Below are 10,427 nucleotides of genomic sequence, written 5' to 3' on the forward strand. Positions count from 1 at the left end.
TAACAAACACCATGACGATATATTTGCATTGTGGTTTATCCAAATAACTTACTACTATTTACTTGATCAACCCATTTTTGGAAAGGAGCGAGATCATTCTTTGGGAAACGATGTCTAATTTCCCCGTATTTTTTTTTACGGGAGAATTTTACTCCCGTACACTACATCTTTTACTACACTGACGTATTGTCATCAATTTTTATATTATTACCCCATAATAATTAATGTAAAATAGAAAATATGTACAACGTAAAACGAAAATTTCGTGATCTAAACAAAAACCATAACCTACAAACAACAAACATAAAAATGGACGCCCATAGAAAATGCTGATTTCACACAATTTGATCGACCAATCACATTTCATGTTAGTGGCGGCACCTGGAATTTAAATTGCCAATCACAATTTGCGATCGCAACGCTACAGTTGATTGAACTAAACAAAACATTTCCCCAAGGTCGCCTATACCGTGAAATTTCTATTTTTTCTATGTAATTAACATATTATCCAATAAAAGTCCCAAGTCTAACTAGTAAAACAACTTTTCAATACTTCCTATCCAAGATACAAAACTGATACCTCTAATATTTATTCCTCATTCTTTTGAGTTTTGAGGTTTATATGAATGGGGTTTTTATTGGCTTGTAGCGTGGTGTATTAAAAAAATAAAAAAATGTGTCACTAAAACTACTGTCATTATTAAATTAAATCTCAGATTTAAAAAACTGGAAATTTGATACATTTGAAGATTGGGACTACCATTATTAGAGTGATTAGGTTGGATTATTACTGAAATTGTTTGAAATAATATTTTCGGCTAATTTATGTGGAAGCAATTTTCTCTATTCTTAAAATGCTTCCATCACATGTAAGTGCTGTTTAAAAACGTTTTCTGAAAGTTCTTTAAGAGCTTGTGCTTTTTCACTCAGTAAGTCTTGTAATTCACTGTTTTTAAACTTGTTTTACCCATCAGGTCGTTCTTTGTCACTGACATCAAATTATCAATTTTTAAAGGTAAAACTGGCAAATGGATATGATGGAACAGCACCAATGCAAATTGAAAATGATGAGTTGTTCAAAATATGTATTGACGGAAACTGTTGTTTTATGTGAAATCCATCGACTTTAACAGTTAGGTTAGGTTGTTTAACTGTTATTCACTATAGGAGTATATTACTAATAGAAATAATGTAGAATTAGTAAATCAATAGTTAAAATATAATAAAATTGTAACATAGATCTGAATTAATCATTAATATTGACAGATTTGAGATTTTTTTTTGATTTGTACAAACAATGATTGAATATAATTTTATCTAACCTAATATATATATATATATATATATCCATATACTTATACATATACTTATACATATACTTATCCATATATTTATCCATATACTTATCCATATACATATACAAATACATACAAATATACATATACTTATACATATACTTATCCATATACATATACATATACATATACATATACATATACATATACATGATATATAGATCACTTCATTAAGTGATCTCCTGTATAATATATTACCTTAATTAGTTAGTTACTTTCTAAATGATATTCTAAAATCTATACATGTCCTATAAACAGATCGGAGGGTGTAAAACGTTTTGGTCTACGCACTTTACTATCGCACATTTGGCTCATTAGTGAGCACATTGGGATGCATTTTTTAGTCATTTTAAAGTCAACACAAGTATTTTGAATTACATTCGTTATGGTTTCTAGAGGGATATCATGTTGCATCACTTATATACAGCATATCACAGATATACAGCACGGAACAACGGCATGCAATACTTTTTTTTTGAACCGTTTTATAATGGTTATGTTAAACATAGTTAGATTCCATATTATCAAATAGGATTAAGTATTGATTCATATAGCAATACCTCATCATCTAATCATAAATTGGATTTATGCCAGATAAGTTTAAAGTCTAAGAATTGGTATAGTTTAAGTCCAAGTTGTTTTCGTTTAGTTAGGCTCCAAGTTGACAATTATTGATATTCGCTGGTCGGCATGTTCTTCTACTCACTGTGACCGTTACATGGTTATATTTGCTTTTCACTTGTTACGCCATGTTTTCACCTACAGTTGTATTTTACCAAGGTGTGTTTGGAGTTTCTTTGATGCTGTTTTTGGGATATATATATAGGATGAAAGAAATAATAATTTTGTTTTTAAATGTTGTTCAAAATAAATAAATTAATATAAATTTAAACACTAGTTCATACACAACAGACACATGAATATATATTCAAAATAGTGGTTTTAATATACATACAATACGACTCTTTATAGACGTGGAAATATATATTATATTTCTTGTTTAACACCTCAGCAGACGTGGGTACTTAAGACACCTTGACTGACAGTTTAAATGAGGCTTAATATTTAAATTGGGCTCGGTGTAAATGCATTAAATTAATTAGAACCCCTACTATTTTCATATTTTCAATATGTTCGACATTTATTGTTCAATTTCAATTTATTTAGAATCGTGACGGCAATTCTGCCACAATTTAACGGTTTTTTTCGGCGCATATACGATCAACTTCCGTGTTTATGTTAATTTTCTCACTCGTTCGACGTCCGCTTACAGATATTTGGTCATAAACTTATTGAAATATGCTAACGTTAATGTTTTATATTTGTATTTTGATATTACCACCAGATATAATTTAGTGTATCTGATATGGAGGGGGACAGCAGAAAAAATGCTGTTTAGAATATAAATAGTAATGTTTTGCTATGGTTAAGAGTGGAAATATCGGGAATATTCATGAATTGATTTGGTATCGAGTTATTTAAGCTGATATCGATCAAGTATTCCTAAATTATGGGAATATAGTAGAAATATAATCATGTCCGTGACCTTGCTCAATGTTATCATATAAAGTATCAGGTGTATTTGCCTTGAACCAGGCTACGCTTCGCTGTAGCTCATTCAGACATAAATTGTTAATTGTAAGAGGAGAACGTTGTTTTAAAACTTACTTTGCTTTGTTGTGGCTTCTTTTTTAAAGGTAAGGAAATAATGAAAATTGTTTTTTTTTTCGTATTGTGTAGTATATCTAGCGAAAAGATTACATTTTTATTAACTCTGGAGTAAGGACGCAGAAAAAATATCGATATATCATTATATCGATATTTTCTAAAAAAAGTATCGATATTTTTCGCCGATATTTTTCGATATTATTTCAGAATAGATGAAAAAGCCTTTAAAATCGGTACTTAATTTTTAAGGTTTAGATTATTTTAAAGGATTTTAGGCTAGTATTTTACTATTTTTATTTTTTATTAAAGATATCGATATATTTTTTTCGACATATCGATATTTTTTTGAAAAATATCGATAATTTTTTCAGTGGCCAACACCCCTACTCTGGAGTACCTAACATATAATTGCTTATAAGGGAAGCATTAGTTTTCTAAATTTAAATCACTTATTTGCATTAACCCGTCTTAATTTTTTTTTAAACATATAATATAAAATTCACTTTATAATTTGACATTAGTGTTTGACATTGCTGACAAAATAAACAAGGGAAAATGGTATTGTGTGAAAATAAAAAGGTAAAAATATTATAAAAACATCAAATGAATTGCTTCTTCTCTTTTTGAATACCTGCCTTCCATGGGTTAGAACGTCGGTTCAAAGGTTCATTCAAACCATTGACTGGTTTTCGAGTTTTCTAACTTTTGTGGACACAAACAGATTCAAGATGAATCTTTATATAAAAAATAAAATTTTAACTAATTTAAGTTCGAATCGTTATTATGATATAGTTTTTTTATATTTTAAAGTTTCCTTTTTACCTACGAGTGTCTATTTGGACTGGACCTATTGTTACCTATTGTTATTAGCGTGGGCTCTGAACCACGGTCCTCGGCATCAAGCCTACCGACTGGCGAGGGGTCAATTTAGAAATCATCAGGCCTTACCCGGCCTGGTTACTGGCGTGACTGGGATCATTTTCCTTGTCGAATTTTGCAGTCTCGCCTAAGGACAACCACAAATGTTAAGCAATCACAAACATAAATTTACGACCATGCCTAAGCAGGAATCGAACCCGCGATTATCGCTACAGTAGGATGACCGTTCTGTCACCTTTACCACTGCGCCAACCAAATCGGCGAAATGTTTTTTTAAAATTCAAAATAGGTGTTGTATTTTATTTCCAAAAAAGGGAACAACTCTTAGGTCCATAAAGTACTTAATACAGAAATAATAAATACCATTATTCCTTCTGGATTATAATAATTTATATTAATAACTAGATGACTTTCACATGCTCACCGGCAGGTGTTTTGTCATGTCGTTGTTCTGATGATGAAATATTTATAGTACTTGGACAATAGTTCGCTGGTGATAAGTTGCTTGTTCCTGGGTATTTCCTGGTTCGATTTAATTCCTCCTCCATGGCATTCTCAATAAAACATATAAAAAGTGTCTATGCGTTAAATTTGGGAATAAATAATATCAAATGTGAAATACATTTAAAAATTATAGTTTATGATAAACAGCCACTATATATTTCAACTCTATACTTGGTAAATGCTTACTTCACCGCAACTAGAATACGATTCGAAGTTACCGTTAGCACATAATTATATTATATTTGACATATATGTTATTATTTTTCATCTGATATGTATTTATTAAAGATACCCACATTTTTATGAAATCTAAACCGAGGTAAAGTATTAAACGGTCAGTATCGTGAATTATATATTGTAATCGCGGTTTTATAATAGTGGTTAGTAGTTTTAATCAGTATTCAACATTTTCTGTCACAAAATAAATGTCCGAAGAGACTTACAAATATTTGATAATCATCATTAATGTCAATCCTTCATGACAAAACTATTGATGACTCTAACAGGAATATTTTGTACGGGAAACCAAAACTATGGTTTTTCATTTCAGAACACTAATTTGAGTTTCACACTAAGCACGGAACAATAGAACTAAGGCAGAGACTTCTAAAACAAACAAATATAGACTTAAACACCAAAAGATATTGTTCAACAGCATTTCTAGACATATCTCAGGCCTATGATAAAGTATGTCATACGGGTTTGCGGGTTAAAGTAATAAACTTCTTCCTCATCCGGATTATGAGCTACTAAAATATGACCTAACAGATCGTTAGTTTACTGTAAAACAAGGCCATGAACATACCGAATAACATACAATATATTAAGGAGCTGGGTCTGAGCTGCTTGTGTACTGGGTCCAGTACTTATATCTCCTGTATACAGTCGATCTAATTACAACAAAAATTATCATTGTGGCGACATACGCAGACAAACGGTAGTTCTAGCCTCTTATGAAGATCCAGCCATTGATCCCATGGTTCAACCTGTAAACACACCTAAATCAAATACAGATGTGGCTGAAAACACAGTGTATTAAAGCCAACCAAACAAAATCAAGTCTTATAACTTTCACTCTCCATAGAAGAACATGTCCACCAGTCTATATCAATAATTATCAACTCCTGCAAGCAGAGGATGTTAAGACTTAGATCGACGCCTAACTTGGAAGAAACACATACTCACCAAACGGAAACAACTTGGACTTAAACTCTACCAAATGTATTGGCTTATCGGACGCAAATCCTAGTTATCGTTAGGTTAAGAAGATATTATTATATAAATCTATATTCAAGCTTATTTGGTCATATGGAATCCAACTATGGGGAACAGCTAGCAAGTCTAGTATATCCATCATACAACGGTTCTAAAATAAAGTGTTCCGTGCCATTGTCGATGCTCCGTATTATGTTTCAAATGAAGTGATACAACGCGATATTCCTCTAGAGCGAATAACAAGTGTAATTCAGCGTGTTTGTGTGTAGTACTTAGAAAAAGTGTATCGTAATGTATTCGCTAATTCGAAGTGACACTGAAGTGTGTAGGCTAAAACGTTTAACACCGTCCGATCTTATTAATGTACATAAATGACTTTAGGATAAGTTTAAGAATAAGACTGATTAATTAAAATAGTATTTTATACAGGAGATCACTTAATGAAGTGATTTTCTACATGTATATATAATGTAAACATAACAAATATTCTCCTCTGGGCAGATTGTGGTAACCAACTACTAAGAGTAATAAACAAAATTGTGTATATAGAGAAGATAAATACTTGCTGAAAATTATAGATAAAAAATAGTTTATTGATAAGCAGGTGTAGACGAACAATGAACGTAGCAAATTAACAAGAAGATGGTGAAGAAGCACACCGAAGAACTCCGAATACAAAAAAAAACTTTTTTCGATACGTTTTCAGAATATCCTCATATCCGTATCGTATAATAACCATCGCCGGCGATAATTTATGGCACCCACAGAACTAATCCCTAGTCCCATATTAAGAATAATCTGAGAATTTATACGATTGTTATGTTAAAATTTCATCTTTTTCGGTATCACGACGCGGCGCGGCCCATTTCGGATCGGATTAATTTATATCTGGAGGTCCTTTTCTTGGGGCCCTAGAGCTTTTGTGTGTCACCTGTTCGACGGCCGTGGCCGCTCGATAAATCACCAACCGACTCCATCGGATCGGTGTCGGTACGATGGGAAAAAGAAACGGTGAGCGTCTCGGACCGTCGAGGTGAATGAGGGTTCTCTGGTCTATTTTGACTGTTCGGATGGTTTATGGCTGATAGGAATTGCCATGGTTTTCGAATGGTTTGATGTTGGAGAATATTGAATAATATCACTCAAGACGTGACTGACTCTATTTCGTAGGGGATGATTAGAAACACAGAAAAAATCTGTTTCGTACTTACTTCAAACGTATTCTCGGCTGTTAATGTAAATATCGCAGAGGGCAGAATTAAGATAAATATTTTAATGCTTAAATGTGAAATATAAAAATATGCTTATAGAATTTTTCGACCTTAAATTAAAACAATGAAAAACGCTTAAAGCTCATGAATGCCTATAATTCTTATTAATATTTATATGGTTAGTACAATTACAAATTAATTTATTATTATTGATATTAAAATAATTTATTATTATTGATACATAAACAAGACTAAAAATACATCTGTATGTATTTCTCAAAATAAAATAAAATTAGAATACTTAAGCTTAAGCTAAAATTAAGAGTAACACTTATAAAAGCACTGTACATATTCGTGTGATTCTTTAATAATTCCGTTCATCAATCCGATTTCGATGTTATCGTGCAAGTTCCTCGCTAGTTACTTAGCGATAAGTATTATTAATTAATTGAAGAAATTTTTTAATCAGCGTTCGATTACTAGTTGATTAGATGTATTAGTGTTACAATATATTTGCTCCCTATAAGTTCAAATAGGGTTTATAATAACTGTTAAACCAATTTATTTGACGAATCGGGTATCCCTTAAGTGATATAATTTGGTTTTTGTTATTTCGCAGCAATGCAAAATTACCATAGGCAGATACAAAGCTACTGAGCTGTATTTTACAGTCTCTTAACCAGTTGTGGATATTGTTGGCTGCCACTTGTACTTTCTCTACAGCGTTAAGCTGTTTCTTTGTTGTTGTGTTCCAGGAGGATTTCAAATTTTCTTTTTTAGAAGATACTACTTCAGAAATTCACAATGGCTCCATGATAATAATTTGCATACCTTACCATTTAAAAGTCATTTCCGGTCAAATGCTTATCGGTCAAAAGAAGGAATCCAGGAATATTATATAGTAGTATTTATTTTCTTCAAACGCCTTTTCAATAACCGCTGTTACACTTACACATCTGGTCGATTGTTGAGTGGTGATTTCGAAATTCAAACTGGAAATCTGGCATTTTTATAAGTAGTTTAACATGTTTTGATAGCAGTCTCCCAAATAATTTATATATCCTAGGTAGTCTTGTTTTACGAGTATTTAATTAATTGTTGAACTTACTTTATTTATATTAGGACATGAGAGTGCAAACTTGAAATTTCAATACATAATAAAATATGCTTAAATTCATAATAAAGTTTAATTATATGATTTTATTCATAAGTTAATAAAGTTTTCTTTGAGTTTAAGTTAAAACAATTAAAAATATATTTAAATTACAGGAAAAATTGTATTCCTTCTTCTTTGTATTGTCGTATTTTATGAAACGTGTAATTATTGGCACAAACTCTTATGAAATTGTAATTTCTTATATATTTGTAATCAGCCATGCTTTGAACAAACGGAATTCGGATGAGTGCACAAAAGCCTGTAACTAATATAAGAATCATCTAAATGTTAATTACTTCAAGTTCTACATCTAACGCGGCTAATATGGAACTGAATATGGTAAGAAATACGTCTGGTGTCTAGTGACCTAATGTTATAAGTAATGTGTTTACATTATTCTTTCCGTAAAGTCCTAATGTTATAAGTAATGTGTTTACATTATTCTTTCCGTAAAGTAAAAGTCTTTATTTTAAAACCCTACAATGTCACCACATACATGCTTCTCATTGATATCCCTGAAGTTAGTATCTGTGGAAAATTACGACTGGTTATGATCCTTATTATCAGAATCCTAAACTTAATAAGTCATGAGTAGATCAAGATACCCATTTAAAAACTATTCGCATATGGTAGGACATAAAGGGATTTTTGTTTTATTTTAGACTAGCGACCCGCCCCGGCTTTGCACGGGTGCAATGCTGATACTAAATTAAATACACTACAGAAAAAATATGAACGTTGTATATAAAAACATAGCGGCCCGCTCCGACTTTGCACGGGCATAAAATATATATGCCTATGTCACTCAATGAAAACATGATTAAAATCGATCCAGTATTTTTGGTTCATTCATTACTGCCCTTGGCCTGCACGCATTAAATTTGGAGTAAAACAATTCCTCTTCCCCTATACTTACTATGAAGATTTCCTGCTATCTTTGGAATATCTAAATTCATACAATTTTTATTACATTACACATTTTTAAACGCAAATTTTAAATTTGTAATATCTCCGAAAATATTTGTTTAATTTACATGCTGTAAGGAACCATATTGATCTATATTAATTGCACACTGTATTTAAGGTACTTAATTCGATAAGGATTAATGCCGTATTGCTTAAAATAGCTTCGTAAATAAGCCATTTTCTCACGTAAAAAGTAAACAATAAAAATGGTTAATGTGGGTTATCCCTAAAAGATAAACATATACCATCGCGGACTTTTTTGTAGACCTTTTTATGGTGTACAATACTGTAGTACATTAATTTGATCTAACTCGTAGGGTTAGGCAGCGTTTTTGCTAATTGCTAAATAAGCCTAAAAAAATAGGTTAATTTACGACATCACGTTAGAAACCTCTAAAATTAGCAGTGTTGCCTTAGGATATTATGCATGTATTATACATATAAACCTTCCTCTTGAATCACTCTATCTATTGAAAAAAACCGCATCAAAATCCGTTGCGTAATTTTAAAGATTTAAGCGCACATAGGGATATAGGGACAGAAAAGGCGACTTTGTTTTATACTATGTAGTGATTTGTTATTTTACAACCTGATGGTTAATGGAGTATCGCAGTAGTAAGATCATCCTGTCTTCACTACTAAGGCCACCAACCCGGCTTTATTACGATTTTGGAACCATTTTGGATACAGTATATTCACTAGACTTGAGTCCATTCAACTAGCAAATGTTCCTGTCAATACAACATTTAGTAAATAAACAGCAAGACGCTGGGTGATGTGCATAAATTAAAAATGAAAATATCAAAATTAAGTTCCATGTTGTATATTATTTATAAGAAATTAATTTGTTAAACAATCTGAAAATCGTTGACCTAGATATTGCAATTTGCGAACCAGTATACTCAAAAACAAAGCAAGCGGTTCCGTAGTGTAGCGGTTATCACGTCTGCTTTACACGCAGAAGGTCCCCGGTTCGATCCCGGGCGGAACCACGTAGTTTTTTTTTGCCAATAAAAATTAGTTTTTGACAACTATAACGCTTATAATATTCACGAGTTGATGGCGTAAATTTAATGACATTACTATTAAAATGTGTTTATTTAATGGATGTAAATATGTTTTACATTATCGAAAATCTTGTTTGGAAGGTACTAGTAATCTTAGCAGCTCTACGAATCTAAAGGTATTTTATATGATCAAAGATCTTTACGTTTGTTAACCTTTTGTTACCTTATATATTACATTAGACATGCTTGGTACAGTCTTAATGTACAAGTTAATTTTGTTTTTATTATTCTGTTGTACTTGCATTAATTCATAAGCAAGACGAATGTGAGATAAATACATCAGCATGTATTTCTCAAAATTAAATTAGACTACTTAATACGATAATAATCGTGGGTCTAATTTTCTGAGCGATGTCCAGTAGCTTACACGTTGCAGTGATTTAGTACTATTGCTTATTTTAACGTG

The 10,427-nt window shown here is 31.5% G+C and overlaps 1 non-coding gene across 1 annotated transcript; it reads left to right on the forward strand.

Annotated features, from left to right (window-relative positions):
* Positions 1–9,873: 9,873 nt before the first annotated feature.
* TRNAV-UAC (transfer RNA valine (anticodon UAC)) lies at positions 9,874–9,946 on the forward strand. The gene has a single exon. It is a non-coding gene; the product is annotated as a tRNA-Val (tRNA).
* The last annotated feature ends 481 nt before the right edge of the window (positions 9,947–10,427 follow it).

Source organism: Rhynchophorus ferrugineus, unplaced genomic scaffold, assembly GCF_030347505.1.
Source record: "Rhynchophorus ferrugineus isolate W39M unplaced genomic scaffold, kcgeb_rfMv2 rfM4, whole genome shotgun sequence".
NCBI classification, from domain to species: domain Eukaryota; kingdom Metazoa; phylum Arthropoda; class Insecta; order Coleoptera; family Curculionidae; genus Rhynchophorus; species Rhynchophorus ferrugineus.